Below are 15,967 nucleotides of genomic sequence, written 5' to 3'. Positions count from 1 at the left end.
TTATCTGTAGTTATTCTGTAACTGCTACTGTTACTGCTGTTGACAGAACATCCATGTAATTGTGATGGGAATTTTTTTCTCTGCTCTTTAATAATTTGGGTGAATGTTATCTGCATGTGGAAAGGCTCTCGGCAGAGGCTTTAAAGGGAGGCAAGACAGGGTGGGGCTTCTTCCCATGTACTTCTGTCCTCATTTGCCACATTTCCACTCTTCTCTCTCTGGTTTGGTGTAGATCCCAGCCGGCCACCCAAACCCGATATCTGGGGACTTTGCGGAAAGGACCAAGTCACATGCTGCCACCTAATGCCTTTCTAGGGAGTGAAGTCAATCAGACTCAGAACCCAGAGAAGAAAGGTTAACCACCCACTGTGTTTCCTAGATCATCCTAATAGGGTATCTGTTTGGAAGTGATCACCCACCCTGTGGTGTTAAACATTCACTGGCGAAAAGAAAACCCTGCCTGCCCACAGCCCTTGCTGTGCTTCCACCTGCAGGCGCAGTTTGAAGGGAGTCGTCTATGTACTAAGCCCTTCGTTCTGCCTCTGCCATGCAGGACAAATTACAGCAGGCGCTAATGGAATGTGTGTGCTCAGCTGACCTCTGGCTCCAGGGCTTTCTTTGCCCATCAGCACTTTAGCCTCCAGGTGAGGACAGTCTAAAGGCAATTTAGTATGGAATTATAAGGAAGAAATTTCCACTTCATACCCTCCAGTTACATCCTTCTCCTCTTAACCAAGGGCCTAGAGATTTGTGTTTTAACATGCATAAAGCAAATGTTAAGCTTTTAAAATATTTTAAGGGAAAAACACGAGGATGAGCAGAAGTATTTTTTCTTTCTGTGCCTCAGCTTCAATCCTAGTAAAATGAAGTTGAATGAAATGACTGCCTTTTGAAGATCTCTGGTTTCTCTACCCTAGGATTCTGGGACAATGGGGTTTTTAGAGAAAGGGTGGAGATATTACCTTGGAATGCAAATGTGTATTAGAAATATTTTCATTATGGACCCTCCAATCCAGCACCAAGTAGGGTGGTGGGAGTTCCACTTTTAGTTGTTAACGTTCTTGAAGCTTAGGAAAGACAGACAAACCTTGCTGGGATGAGGAAGCAGTTTGCTATAAAGGAAATGAAGACAGAGAAAAGAACTCACTGGGCTAGGCCCTATGCATGCCAGAAGACCTGGAGAAATAAATGCCTTTATAAACAGCAATTTAAAGCAGAATATTAAATAGGAGAGCAGGACATAACTTGTGCTTCCAGGAAAATAGAAGGCATAGATGCTAAGAGCTTGCTGGAGTTTAAGTGATAGAATGAAAAAGAGGAAATGGATGAAAGCAGAAGCAGTAGAACTGGGGAAAGAGGCTTAATGTTGAAAGTCTTTGTAAAGAGAGCTTTATAACTTGATGCAAATTGCATAACTAGACAGGAGCAGAGCAGGTAGCGGATGCCATTGTCCGACATGCTGTTCCTGCTAGTTATGCAATTTGCATCAAGTTATAAAGCTCTCCCTGCTGAGCTGATGTTGATGGAGCAGCTGTGAATGGGGACGGGGCACTTTGAACTGGATGCCTCCCTGACTTGAGGGTCCTTCCTGGTGAAAAGGGAGCAGTAAGGATTAGTCTTAGAGTCCAGAGACTCATTCCTTTCCTCATTCCCCCTGTATCCCCTAACCTTTCAAGACTAGAGGGCCCCAGCTGAATCCATTCCCATTTGTTTGTACCCTATTTGGGGAGTGGCTGGTAAGACATTTTCACTTGGCTCTCATTTTCCATGTAAGTCTGAGACTTCCGCCAAAATGTGTGTTGTTGTTTTTTTCCTGTGAGAATAGGGGAGTGGTGGGCCATCTTCACCACCCCAGCCTATATGTGCTGATGAAAAAAAGGAAAACCTGTAAATAATTTAGGTCATCTTTATGCATTTCTGGCTCTCTCAGATGAGGAAGGCATTTGTGGCTATCTCCATTGGTCTTATTTCTGTGGGTATTGGTAATGAGGTGGAAGCCAGAGAGAGGACAGCCCTGCTCAGTCACAGCGTGGCTGCGAAAGCAGCAAAATGAGAAAAGCCATTGAGAAAAAATGGCACACCATGATAGGGCCACTGCTCCCTTCTCCATCTTTTACTGCACAAACCCGACATTGCAGTAAAACTAGCAAAAATGGATGAACTTGTAGCAGGTGTTAGCACTTGTAGCCATCTAATTTCAGCTTAAACTCCTCAGTCCCCTGAGAATGTAGTTATGGAGACGGAGGGGAAAGTGAGAGCATTCCTGTTTAAAGTCTGGAATCAGAGGTTTTGGCTAAAGGCCAAAACCTTTAACCCGATTAACTCCTCTCTGAAACAGGAGAACATCAAGAAGAGACTGAATCTACTATATTTTACAGATAAACCAAGTGGAGGGTCTGGTTCAAATAGTGAACCTGTTAAGAAAGAAGAGAATTAGCTCTAATGGACTGTTCTTTTTCTTTCTGCATATGAACTGTATCAGCTGCAGCCCTAATCCAACATCTGTCTGCCAGATAATGTGCACAGCTGTATGTGGGTCATTATTGGTTGAGGAACAAAATATCACATGGTAGGTGCTGCGCACTTCAGATGAATTGAAAGGAAATCTGTTGGAGGAGGCAGCAAACGCAGCCTTGTATTTCAGTTTGGACTTTATAGTTATTTTTCTTTGAGTGCCCATTTTGCAGAGAAGTTTACCTTAAAAACAGAGTACTGGGGTAGACATTAGGACAGCCCACTCATTCGCTTGCCAGGGGGTTTGTTCTTCATCAGCTCTTGTTGCAACAAAATACTACATCCATTGCATCATCTGTGCCTTGACTCTCCTGCGAATATTCCAACTTGAGGAGTGTAGGCAGAGCTGGGTCATCTGTGGCCTTGGTAGACATCAACTTAAGTCAGACAAGGAAGTGATGCTTAACAGAAAACAAATATTCACTGTTATTGTCTTCCTACCTTATTATTAAAGAGGCACTTCGTAGACAACTGGGACTCTCTGGCTTGTTGGCTGTTAACTTTTATTCCTCCTACCAACCTGTGGAGGTCTCTTCTGCTTCTTTTTCCTTCTTCCTTCCTCTCTCCCTGATCCAGGCCTCCATCCTAATATGGACACTTCAAAGGAAAAGGATATAGTAATTATTAAAATTCACTTAAAGTGAAGGAATAGAAAATATGTTATAGATCAGATATTTTCAAATGGTGAGAAGGAAAAATGCCTGTTTCTGGATACACCCCAGGGAAAACGAAGCATGTTATCTGGTATCAATGGACACACCCCAGGGAAAATGAAGCATGTTATCTGGTATCAACCCCTAATAGCCACAAATATCCTAAGAATCACTTAATTGAGCCCACTGGCCATCCCTGTTCAACAGGCGTCTTGTGATGAAATAATGTGTAATAATACATCTTCCTTCTAGAAGGAGTTCCTTCTTGACTTGTGCAGGTCAGGGATAGGGGCACAGGGAAGATGGAGAAGGGTGAGGTGGGTCATGTTGCAGCTGCACTGAATTCCTGGGCCAAGATGAGGCTGAAAGACTGGGGAGGGGGAGATATTTCACAGCCAGTTTAGTGCTCAAACCCTGAGAAGCCCTTTCACTGTAGATAAATGAGAAAGGAAAGGATGAACTAGCTCAGCAAATGGAGAAGCCACAGTTATAAACACTAGGGGCCCTGAGCTATCCCATGGAAATACTTAACTTTTGTACCTTTGTGTTGGCTTGTAACCTTTCATTAGAAACAAAAATGCCATGGGATCAGTACATAGCTATTTATAGGCTGTGATCCAACAGCTTTTCATATCATTGTAGAGAGTTATAGACTCCTCTGTGGAGCAGTCATTTTTGATGAGGTTATCAAAAAGCTCTAGTTACACCAATCAAGCAAAAACAAACAAACAAACAAAACTCTAATGGATAATCTCTAAAGCAAAGAGTACTAACTGAGAATGTGGGATCCTACATTTTCTGTCTTCTGTAAAGTAGGGTTTCCCTTTAAGGAATTAGGTCACGAGTTGAAATTATTATTGGCAAAACTGGCTGATGGAAATGAAAGGATTCATTTTCTTCAAAAATCAAATATCTCGTGTTTGTTTTTAAAAAAAATGCTAGGAACTACAGCCTCTATCCTTCCTTTCATGAACACTAATGGGAAGAGAAGTGTTAAGAAAAGTTATCCTCAGCAAATGATCAGTTGCTGAATTATGAAATTAGAGAAATTGGAAGCAGCTCTGGCTCTGGGTCTATTTCCCCTTTCCCACACCAAAATGGAATCTTAAATGAAAAATTGCAGCATCTCCACCCTGTAATGAAATGTGCAGAAGAAATGAAAAATGCATTACTTTACCCCATGTGTATGTACTACATCATTACACCACTGAGAATGTTTCACTAATGATACAGAACATATGGGGGTCTTACATAATGAACTACAAGGAGGTACATTAAAAATATAGATGAGTTTAATTTAATATATTTATTTAATTGATTACAAAAAAACCTTTTTATCAGGCAGTTTCATAAGACGTCTATAGATGGCTGTTATTCCCATTGGTGGCATCCAGGCTCTGTTATTGTGAAGTTTACACCAGCATGAGTAGAAAGTGATCTAGTTAGCCACGATGAAGGCTACCCTGAGGTCCAAATTCTTTCTTGTTTTAATGATTTAGGTTGTGAATTCATTCTGTTCATATCTTCTTTTTCAGTGTTTGTTCTAACTCTGGGCAACATTCTCTGGTTCAGTTTAACATGCTCCCATTAGTGATAATCATTTCACTTCTCCCTTAGGTTCTCGGCCTTTACTCTCCTCTCTCCAACAAAAAAAGAGTTGGGAACATTCCAAAAGTTGCCATCCTGGTGCCACAGAGGTATGAAAATACAATCTGATAGAGGATATTGATGCTTCCCCCCTCTTTTTCAGCTGCCCTGTGGCATATGTAGTTCCCGGGCCAGGAATCAGCTTTGGGCATTAATGCTTTTTAATACAGGATATACTTAGATTTTATATCCTTTAGGAAGTAGGAAGTAGTTTGGCTTATGGGTAGTGTTGGATGGTCAATGTATTGAAGTTAAATGACTCAGATTTTCATTGGACCTAGTTTATCATTAGGTTTTCAGAATTGGTGTTCAGCTTCATTTGTGCAGTGTAACCTCAGTCTATAGTATTTCAACAGAGTGAAACTTTAGGGTTTTAAAGAGGAAGGGAAAAACTTATTTTATTTCATTTTATTTTGTACAGTTCTGATTTTTGTACAAGGGTATTCACATTTAGCAACAGGTTGGAATAATTCAGAAACCTCGTCTTAGCTTAAAACTCAGACTAAAACTCAATTTTCTGTTATGATAATTTTATATAACCCCTGTTACATCTCAATTTATGGAAATAATTAGAGCAAATTAGATCGCAGGAAAGTTTAATTAGCCAGGCATAGTTTTGAATTAAATTTCATTTTCTGTGAAAATTAGAAAAGCCTGAGTACTTTGTTCTTCATTATATGATGATTTAGCATCATACATCAATGACATCCTGGGCAAATGAGGGTGGGCCAGTGGCCTGGAGGGTGAGGTATCCGCTGACCCAGAACTGGAGATGATGCCACGAAAGCTGAACAGTCAAGAGAGAGAAGCATTGCAAATGGAGACCCAACTACTTCCAGTGCACTGAACTCCACACTAAAATTTCCTGCACTCAATTATGCATTTGTGATTTTCACATTACTTGAGAAGCTATTTTTTGTTTGTTTTTTCTTTTAAATCAGCCTCTTTTCCTGTATCATACCTGCTGGAAGTCATAGGATAGTGTTTGTATCTGAATATTAGCACTAAAAAATTTAAGCATGGGTATTATAATTTATACATGAAAAAGTAACTTTTCTGATTTTACATTCACTATTGTGCTTTAATTATTCTAGCATTCATATTATGGAGTTTTCCACAAAAGCAATACATATAAAAAGTGGCTTAATATTTACTTTGGACACATGCAGATTTGCCAAATCTTTTACTAATGATTAAGGCCTTGAATTAAAATGTATTTAGTCATAGTTTCTTAATTTGGATTAAGGTAGGTAATTAAGGTCTGCCTGTAAAGCCTGGCTCAAATGTACACTTTTTTTTTTTTTTTTTTTTGTCTTTTTGCCATTTCTTGGGTCGCTCCCGCAGCATTTGGAGGTTCCAGGCTAGGGGTCTAATCGGAGCTGTAGCTGCCAGCCTACGCCAGAGCCACAGCAACGCGGGATCCGAGCTGCGTCTGTGACTCACACCACACTTCACGGCAATGCCGGATCGTTAACCCACTGAGCAAGGGCAGGGATCGAACCCGCAACCTCATGGTTACTAGTCGGATTCATTAACCGCTGCGCCACAACGGGAACTCCAAATGTACACTTTTTTAAGAAGCCTCCCTAAATCCTCAGTCAGTTTGTCTTCCTTACTCTTTTAATGCCCTCTCCTCGTCTGCCTTGATTCAAGGTTACTTATGATTTAAAGTTACTTAAAAGGCAGAGATTTTTTATCACTCATCTTTGCATTTGCCACCGAACTTAGCACAGGGTTTGCCTGTAGTATGTACTCAGTAAATATTTATTTTACTGATCATCAATGTGAAGAGTTATTTATTATGCAGACCACATGGTTTTGAACACATTTTTGTGCAGTGAACACCTTTGAATTTCTTCTCTCAGTGTGGCAGCAAGGAGAGCAATGACCAACTTGGTAACTCATACTGAAGCAGCCACCAGCTCAGAATCCACATGTTCACCACCACCCATTTCCCCTGACATTTCTATCCATTTCACTCAGATAACAATTCCACTGTGGAAAGCAGGAATCACACTAGCCCAAAATCACATTAAACCAATATTTTGTATCATCAGTGGAATACCATCAAACATGGAATTTGGCAGATCATACATATCAACCATGAAATTAAATTAGACTTCCCTGAATATGGTGGGTCATTCTAGAAACTTCTTGCAAAGGAGAAGTTTAAACATATCGTAAAGATTTACTCACCACACAAATAACTACATTCATTTGTTTACAACTTTCTCTCAAATTAAGAAAATGAATCTTTTACTTTGATTTTAATTTGACCAAGAATAATTTTTTTCTATCTCTTTTCTGTAATCACTGTAGCATAAAATTCTAACCATGGCCACTTGTTTCCATCAAAATACACAACATTTCTATTTTTTTTAAACTGCCTTTTTTTGACCCATTTCACCTATTTCTCCCATCCTAACCCACATCCCCAACCTCTGGTATCCACTAATCTATTCTCTGTGTCAATGAGCTTTTTTGTTGTTGTTTGTTTTGTTTTGTTTTGTTTTTAAGTTCTACCTATAAGAGGGATCATACAGCATTTGCCTCTCTGTCTGACAGATTTCAGTTAACGTTGTGCCCTGAAGTCCATTCATATTGTGACAAATGGCAAGATTTCATTCTTTTAATGGCTGAATAATATTCTATTGTGTTACATATGTCACAGTTTCTTTATCCATTCATCCACTGATGGACTTTTTTACCATGGCTTGGCTATAGCAAATAATGCTGCAATGAATACCGTGGGCATATATCTTTTTTGGGTTAGCATTTGAGTTTTCTTTGGATAAAATGCCAGAAGTGGAACTGCTGAATCATATAGTTCTGTTGTTATTTTTATTTCTTGAGGAAACTTTATACTGTTTTCCATAGTGGCTACAGCAATTTATATTCTCAACAGCAGTGTACAAGTGTTTTCTTTTTACCACGTCCTTGCCAATACGTTTTTTCTTATCTTTTTGATAATAGCCATTCTGACATGTGTGTGATGATTTCTTATTGTGGTTTTGATTTGCATTTCCTTGATGTTTAGTGATGTTGAGCACCCTTTCATATACCTGCTGGCTATCTGTATGTCCTCTTTGGAAAATGTCTATTCAGATTGTCTGCCCATTTTTGTATGACTGCTTTTTTTTTTTTTCCTGCTGAGTTATACAAAGTTCTTTATATATTTTGTATATTAGCTTCTTGTTAGACATATGATTTGTAAATATTTTGTTTCATTTTAATAGGCTGCCTTTTTTTTTTCCTTTACTGTGAAGAAGCTATTAATTTTGATACAGTCGCATTTGTTTATTTTTGCTTTTGTTGCTTTTGCTTTTGGTGCGCATCCAAAAAATCATCACTAAGATCTATGTCAAGGAGATTCCACCTATGTTTTTCCTATGTTTTTATAGTTTTAAGTCTCATGTTCAAGTTTTTAATTCACTTTGATTTAATTTTGGGGTATAGTGTAAGATAGTGGTCCAATTTCATTCTTTTGCATGTGGCTGTCCAGTGTTTCCAATAACATTTATTGAAGATACTGTCCCTTCCCATTTGTGTATTCTTGCTTTTTTTTTTTTAATCACAAACTAATTGATGAAATGTTCATGTGTTTATTTCTGGGCTTTCTATTTTGTTCCATTGATCTATGTGTCTGGCTTTATGCCATTTTCATACTATTTATGGTAGCTTTGTAATATAGTATGAACTCTGGGAGTGTGATATAGTTTGAATTCAGGGAGTGCCTCTATCTAGCTTTGATATTTTTCAAGATTCCTTTGGCTCTTTGGGGTCTTTTCTGATTCCATATAAATTTTAATATTATTTGTTCTGTTTCTGGAACAAATGGTATTGGAATATTGATAGAGATTGCATCGAATCTATAAATTACTTTGGGCAGTATGGACAGCTCAGAAATATTGGTTCTTCCAACCCATTAACCCATGTAATTGTATATCTTCCATTTCTTTCTGTATTCTTCAATTTCTTTCACTAATGTATTATAGTTTTCAACATATAGGCCTATTAACTTTTTGGTGAAATTTTATTCTTTTTGATACAATTATAAATGGCATCATTTTCTTAATTTCTATTTCTGATAGCTCATTATACTTGTATAGAAATGCACCAGATTTTTATTTATTGATTTTGTATTTTGTGACATTACTGAATTTATTAGTTCTAATAGTTTTTTAATTGAGTCTTTAGGGTTTTCTATATATACTATCATATCATCTGCAATTAGTGACAGTTTTACTTTTTCTTTCCAATTTTCATCCTTTTACTCCTTTTTCTTACTTTATTGCTCTGGTTAGGACTTCTAATACCATGTTTATAAAAGTAGTGAAAGTGGTTATCCTTGTTTGTTCCTGATTTTAGAGGAAAAGCTTTCAACTTTTCACCATTGAGCATGATGTTAGCCAAGAGCTTGCCATATATATGTCTTTTATTGTCTTGAGGTGTGTTTCGTCAATACCCATTTTGTTGAGAGTTTCATCCTACACAGATGTTGAATTTTGCCAAATGATTTTTCTGCATTTATTGAGTGAATCATATAATTTTTGTCCTTCATTTTGTTAATGTGGTATGTCACAAGGATTGATTTGCATATGCTGACCATTCTTGCCTCCCTGGGATAAATTCTATTTGATTATGGTGTATGATCCTTTTAAATGTATTGCTGAATTTGATTTTCTAACATTTGTTGAAAATATTTTACTTTATGTTGATCAGGGATGTTAGTCTGCAGTTTTCTTTTCTTGTAGCATTCTTGCTGGGTTTTGGTGTCAGGGTAATGCTGGCCTTGTAAAATGAGTTTAGAATTGTTACCTCTTCTATTTTTTGGAAAAGCTTAAGTAAGCTTGGTATTAATTCTTCTTTAAATGTTGGGTAGGATCACCAGTGAAGCCATTTGTTCTTATTGTTGAGAGGTTTTTGATTACCAACTTAATCTCCTTACTAGTAATTAGTCTGTTCAGATTTTCTGTTTCATAATGATTCAGTCATTGTAGGTTATATATGTTTCTAGGAATTTTATCCACTTATTTTAGGTTGTCAGATGTCCTGGCATATAATTGTGCAGGGTAGTCTCTGATATTTTGTTTTTCTGTGGTATCATTGTAATGTCTCCTCTTTCATTTCTGGTTTTATTTGAGTCTGCTCACTCTTTTTTCCCTTGGTGAGGTTAGCTAATGGCTTGTCAGTTTTATTTCTCTTTTCAAAGAAACAATGCTTTGTTTCGTTGGACTTCTCTAAATCTTTTTGGGCTCTATTTCATTTCTGAGTGTATTATTTAATTTACTCTCTATATATTAGTCTTCTGTAATATTTATTTCCTTCCTTCTACTAACTTTGGGCTTTGTTCTTTTTCTAGTTGCTTGAGGTATAAACTTAGGCTGTTTGAGAGTTTTTTTCTTGTTTCTTGAAGTAAGCATTTATTGCTATGAACAATAAATTGTTCCCTTTTAGAATAGCTTTTGGTAAATTCTAAAAATTTTTGTGCATTTTCATTTGTCTCAAAATATTTTAAGAATTCTCTTTGATTTCTTCTTTGGCCCATTGGTTGTTCAGTTGTATCTTGTTTAATCTCCATATATTTTTTTCTTTAATCACAGTTACGTAAAATTCCAACTGTGGCCACTGGTTCCCATCAAAACATATATTTTATGGTATCTGAGGAACAAGATTTAATTTTAGATAACAGTTAATAATATATGATATTTAATTAATGAAAATGTCATTGTCAGAGTAATAGAGAGAGATTGTAGTATAACTGATTGTCTTTTATCAAACATGAGAAAAACAGAGGCTTAGAGATTTGCCAAAGGTCACAGCACAGGGATAGTGTAATGTCAGACACGTGTCTTTTTCTTCTGTTGTTAGGGCATGAGCCATGCCATATGTCTGTGTCTCCATCATCTGAAACTATTTTACCATTATAATGTCTTCGGCAGAATCCTGAGTATCCCACCAAATATATTTCTTTTGTCTCTGAAATATTTGTAGACTTATATTTGAACATTGTCTGATATCATAGGAATTTGAAATGCATCAAATAAAATGAAAGCACTTCTTATTCTATCGAGAGGCTTGTTGAACTTGTCACACATTTAGTAAGAAGAATTTGTAGTCTAAACAACCCCTCCTACTTTACCCAAAATGTGGAATTTTGACAAAATATCATTAAATTGTATACTGTAAATGGGTGATATGGATTTATGGTAGGTAAATTATATTCAAATAAAGGTGTTAAAAAATAAGTACACTTCCTGGATGGTTGTGAGGAAACATTAGCAAATGAACATAAATTGTTTAATAAGTCACCCAGATTTAGCTATTCAGAGTAAGTGTCATTTTAGACCAAAGGTAAATGCTGGAAGAGAATTTATAACTTTTCTGGTTGCCAAAATTAGAGGCCCCAGAGAAGTTGTGTAATTTGGCCAATATCTCACTGAGAGATAAAGGCAAAGGCAAAATTTGAAGCTCATTATCCTAAAGAGATGAGAGCAAAAGTTGTAACTTTAAGTTCTTATGAGTTCATGGTATTTTTTTGAGTCTATATTTATAAAGTTTATTATCGCTTAGTCATATTGTAGTCTTATGTTTAAAACAGTCAGATCACTTAGTACTGGCCCCAGAACCTAAAAGTACCTAGGTAGAAAAAGACTGGGTCTAAATAAATATTTCGGGGTGAAAAGAAACAAAATAATTCCTTCTCCTTTTCTTGGTTCTTGTTTAATTAACCTTAACATTTACGTCCTTTGTTCTAAGTTATTTCAAGTCTTTTTGGGGAATGAGTATAAGCAAATTTTAAATTTCAGAAATTGAAATTATTAGTCATAACCTTGGTGGTTTTTTTAAGAAAATTTTGGAGTTGACCTATAATATTGTATTAGTATTGTATTAGTTTCAGGTGTACAGCAAAATTAATCAGTTATACATATACATATATCCATTCTTTTTCCCACATAGTTTATTATAAACTGAGTAGATTTCCATGTATGATATAGCAGTTTCTTATTAATTACCTATTTTACACATTAGTGTGTAATGTTATTCCAATCCTCCTAACTTTTCCCTCCCCCCTCGATTTCCCCTATGGCATCCATAAGTTTGGTTTTGAAGCCTTTGAATTTGTTTCTATTTCATAAATAAGTTCTTTTATATTATTTTTATTATATTCCACATATAAGTATCATATGATATTTATCTTTGTCTGACTTACTTCACTCAGTATGATAATCTTTAAGTCCATCCATGATGCTGCAAATAGCATTATTTTGTTCTTTTTAATGGCCGGGTAATATTCCATTGAACATATGTACCACATCTTTTTTATCCATTCCTCTGTTGATGGATATTTAGGTTACTTCCATGCCTCGGCTATTGTGAATAGTGCTGCAACAAACTCTAGGGTGCATGTATCTTTTCAAATTATCATTTTCTCCAGATATATGCCCAGGAGTGGGATTTCTGGAAACCTTTGTGCTACATTGTCCACTGTGTTGATTTTCTCTGAAATTGATTGTTGCATGTCTTTAATATTATTAAGACTGAATTGAAGACAGGTGAAAAGCTACCTATATTATAGAAGCCATATTTGAATAAAAGTCTTTGAACTTTTATCTGTAAACTAAAATAGATAACTGTACTTAATAGTAAGTACCCATTTCATTGCACCATATTATGAATTAATTCACTATAAGAGAAACAAACTTTTTAAACTTTTATTTCTATCTGTAGGTCTAATTTAAATTTAAGAAATATGGGCTTCATATTTGCAGCCAAATGAACTTCATATTTGCAATAAGAAAGATGTGCTTCATTATTTGAAACAATAACCCATGTTTTACTGAGAGACATAAAAGAAGATTGAAATTAATGGAGAGATACAACATGTTTTCACGTAGAAAGAGAATTCTTCGAAATCTAACTTCTTCCTAATTTCTAGGTTTAATTCAATTATACTTTAGATCCTAGCAAGTTTTTTTCTCTACATTTATTTTTTAAAATTTGACCTGAAAATGTAAAAGAGTGAGATGAGACAAGAAAATAAAGAAGGGGTGGCAGCTATCAGAGGCAAAATTATATATATTTTTAAAAAACATGATAAGAGCTATAATAAAATATGTACTAGCATATGGATCAATGGAACTGAAAATGGAAATCAGAGGACAAAAGCACTATATGTATGCTAGAATTTAAGTGAAATGCATCCTCGGAATTTGCTTTTGATAGCAGGAGAATAAATATTATGTCTTTTAGACTCTGCCCAACATTGTCTCCCCTCCTGCTTATAGAGTTGTTGGTGGGAAATTAATTTAACTAAGGAATTTAATACACAAATGTTGAAGCCATTTTAAAGACAATCTTTCATTCTAAAGCTCTCCTTGTTCTTTGTAAAGCTAAGGTCGTGGGGCCGAGTTAGACTTACTCTTTGGTTAGGAATGCTGTCAGAAGAAGTGGACCCTTAGATAAGTATTGGAGTGTAAATAATTGATTTGGGAGGTAATGCTAGGAAATACTGGCAGGGGAAGAGAAGTAAGACAGAGAGGGAAGGCAGCAAAGGAAGCTTTTGTTCTCTACCACCTAAACACTGTGGGCAAGTGGAGCCTGATCTTGCTGGTGAAATCTGGGAGCTGGTATAAAACATGAACCTAGACTCATCTGCTATAACTCACCAAGGATAAGAGAACTTGGGTGTTTACACAACAAATTCCTTCAGTTATTTTTTGAGGGGCGTTGGATTGGGAAAGGGGCAGACATTAATCTCTGGGTATCTCCAACCTTCTGCTCTCATGGACCAAACTTTGGTGGCCAAATCATGCTTCAGGCAATAAATACAGGTGCTGGCAGTTGAGAAGTCAGGCCAGTAAGCTCTGAAGTGCTAAGGGCAAAGGAATATAGATGAAGAATAACAAGCAGTAAATGATACAAAAGCCAGTACTCTGGGCATTTACTTTGCACAGTAAAGTTTTTAGTTTTCATGTGATAACTTGATAACTTGAACTGAAAAAAAGGTGGTGAAGGATGGTTGATAATTGCTGAGCCCAGGAAAGACATATGACAGGTGAAAGAACTCAGTAGGAAGAAAGCAGCTTGGCATCTGGCCAATCTAAGGCGACATCTTTGTGACAGTGATTGGAGGGTGCCACTGTGAAATTTTAGACACAATGATGTTTTATAATGAATCTTAGGGTGTTTCCCCTTCCATGTTATACTTTCAATTATCTCCAAACTTTCAGTAAAAATCTGTTATGCATAACAGCCTTGTGTTAGCAGTGCCTTGGGAAATAAAGATGAAGGGATTGTGTCCATGCTGAGAATGAAGCTGTGCAGAGTGGTGATGAGATGGTTAGAAATGGTTGACAATTCAGCGAGTTGGGTATGAGAGGTGAGATTCCAGAGAGTGTAACTCTCCACAGGAATCCCTGGAAACATTGGGGATACTGCTAGTAATCGTGTCACTTTATGTAAATTTTATTTTGAAAAATAATCCCAGAAAGCTATAGGACTTGATGGTGTATTTACTTAAAATTTTAATTTATTGCTTGTTATAAATTTTTGTATTAGTTTTGATATTTTTAAATATTATATCAAAAGATTATTTGATTATTGAGGTTTTCTTAGTGCCCCCTTAAATTTTGCCTAACAGATAAGTCCCTCACTCATCTCAGCCAAGTCTAGGTCTCGACTTCAGGTTACTTAGGTCATCTATAAAAGACAGCATTATGCATTACTAGGGAAAGGAAATGGTGGGGGACAGACTGATTTAAGTATTTAAAAAAAATACCCTAGTTCATTGTAGAAAATAAATTTAAAGTGTTAAATAAAAGTGAAAACATAAGAGAGTAATATTAAGTCTCAGGATATAGAATTCCTATACATACAACAAAGGAAAAAAACTACAAAGAAAAATAGGCGTAATTTAACTGCATAAAAACTTAGAACTTTTATTTGTTTCAAAAAACATGAAAAATAGACAAAGAAGGAAGTTTACAATATTTTGGCTGCAGCATATGGAGGTTCCCAGGCTAGGGGTTGAATCGGACATACAGCTGCCGGCCTACACCACAGCCACAGCAATGTGGGATCTGAGCCACATCTGGCCTACACCAAAGCTCATAGCAATGCCGGATCCTTAACCCACTGATTGAGGCCAGGGATTGAAACTGCAAACTCATGGTTCCTAGGCAGATTCGTTTCCACTGCGTCGCAATTGGAACTCCAACAATATTTTGAAAGGCCTAAATCATCAATTTGTTAACATGATTTTAGAAAAGTAATTTTGAAGTTTGAATGAAGATCCTTAAAACTGTCTGTACCCATTACAAAGAATCCATCCTTACAAAACAGTCAGAAATTTGGCCAATGGCTTATATATAAATATAGTGTTATGTAGGGTTGGTTATCAGCAATAACATAAATTCTTGAAAGAATCCAAGTATCAAACAATACAAAGATCATTGAAGAAATCACAGCAAAGTGATAGAATGAAAGAGTATGCAAATATAAAAAGTGTGTTTTTAAAGACTATTTAATATGATCTTGAGCTACAGCAGTGGGTCCCTATGGCTGCGGATGGCATAGCAGAGGACATAGGTTTGAGTTGATTGTGATCATTGCAACAGAGGCCCTCTTCCAAAATTTCCTGGATTTTAAATCTTAAGTTTTGTGCAATATTGTGAAGGAGGGGAACTAAAAGATAACTTAAATTGTATTTCTATCAAACCCTGGGGAGTAGATTTGATTTAGAAGAAAGAAATATATGTCACTCAGGATATGTAATCTCTAAGTGATGGGATTATGAATGATTTTCATTTTCTTGTTTATACTCTTCAGTATTATATTTCAGAATGTATTCTTGGAGCAAAGGATTTTTATATCTCAGCTTACCACTTTTGCATATTTTCCAGATGTTTAAGAAAAACTTCTTTCAAATAAATGTTATAATTTTGTGCTATAGGGAAATAGAGGCTTCAAAAATGGAATTATCAGACTATTTTTCATATTTTAATAGTAGACAGCCATATATGTGTAAAAGGGTATGAGATGGCAGAAGTATATTCTGTACTACAGCAAAGAAATGTCAAGACAAATGCTCCTTGGAGTGAATTTAAAGATAGTTGACTAAAGATCATTTTCTGCATTTCTAATATGTTCAG

The 15,967-nt window shown here is 36.2% G+C and overlaps 1 protein-coding gene across 7 annotated transcripts in view; it reads left to right on the top strand.

Moving 5' to 3' along the window:
- LOC102166428 (uncharacterized) overlaps positions 1–15,967 on the top strand; it is a 531,894-nt gene that overhangs the window by 307,193 nt on the left and 208,734 nt on the right. For 4 of the 7 annotated variants that reach the window (XR_002345578.2, XR_002345579.2, XR_014814721.1 and 1 more), the window contains exon 2: positions 4,785–4,864. The exons of the other annotated variants lie outside the window; for them this stretch is intronic. The gene's annotated coding sequence lies outside the window, so the exon portion shown is untranslated. The remainder of the gene's footprint in view (positions 1–4,784; positions 4,865–15,967) is intronic. 7 annotated transcript variants of the gene reach the window in all.

The sequence above is a fragment of the Sus scrofa genome, chromosome 1 (genome assembly GCF_054392235.1).
Source record: "Sus scrofa isolate SSC_HxYL_T2T_F1_AM1 chromosome 1, Sscrofa_HxYL_maternal_Yorkshire_Landrace_v2.0, whole genome shotgun sequence".
NCBI lineage: Eukaryota > Metazoa > Chordata > Mammalia > Artiodactyla > Suidae > Sus > Sus scrofa.
Note: the sequence above shows the minus strand (reverse complement) of the source record. Positions and strands in the feature narration are given on the sequence as shown.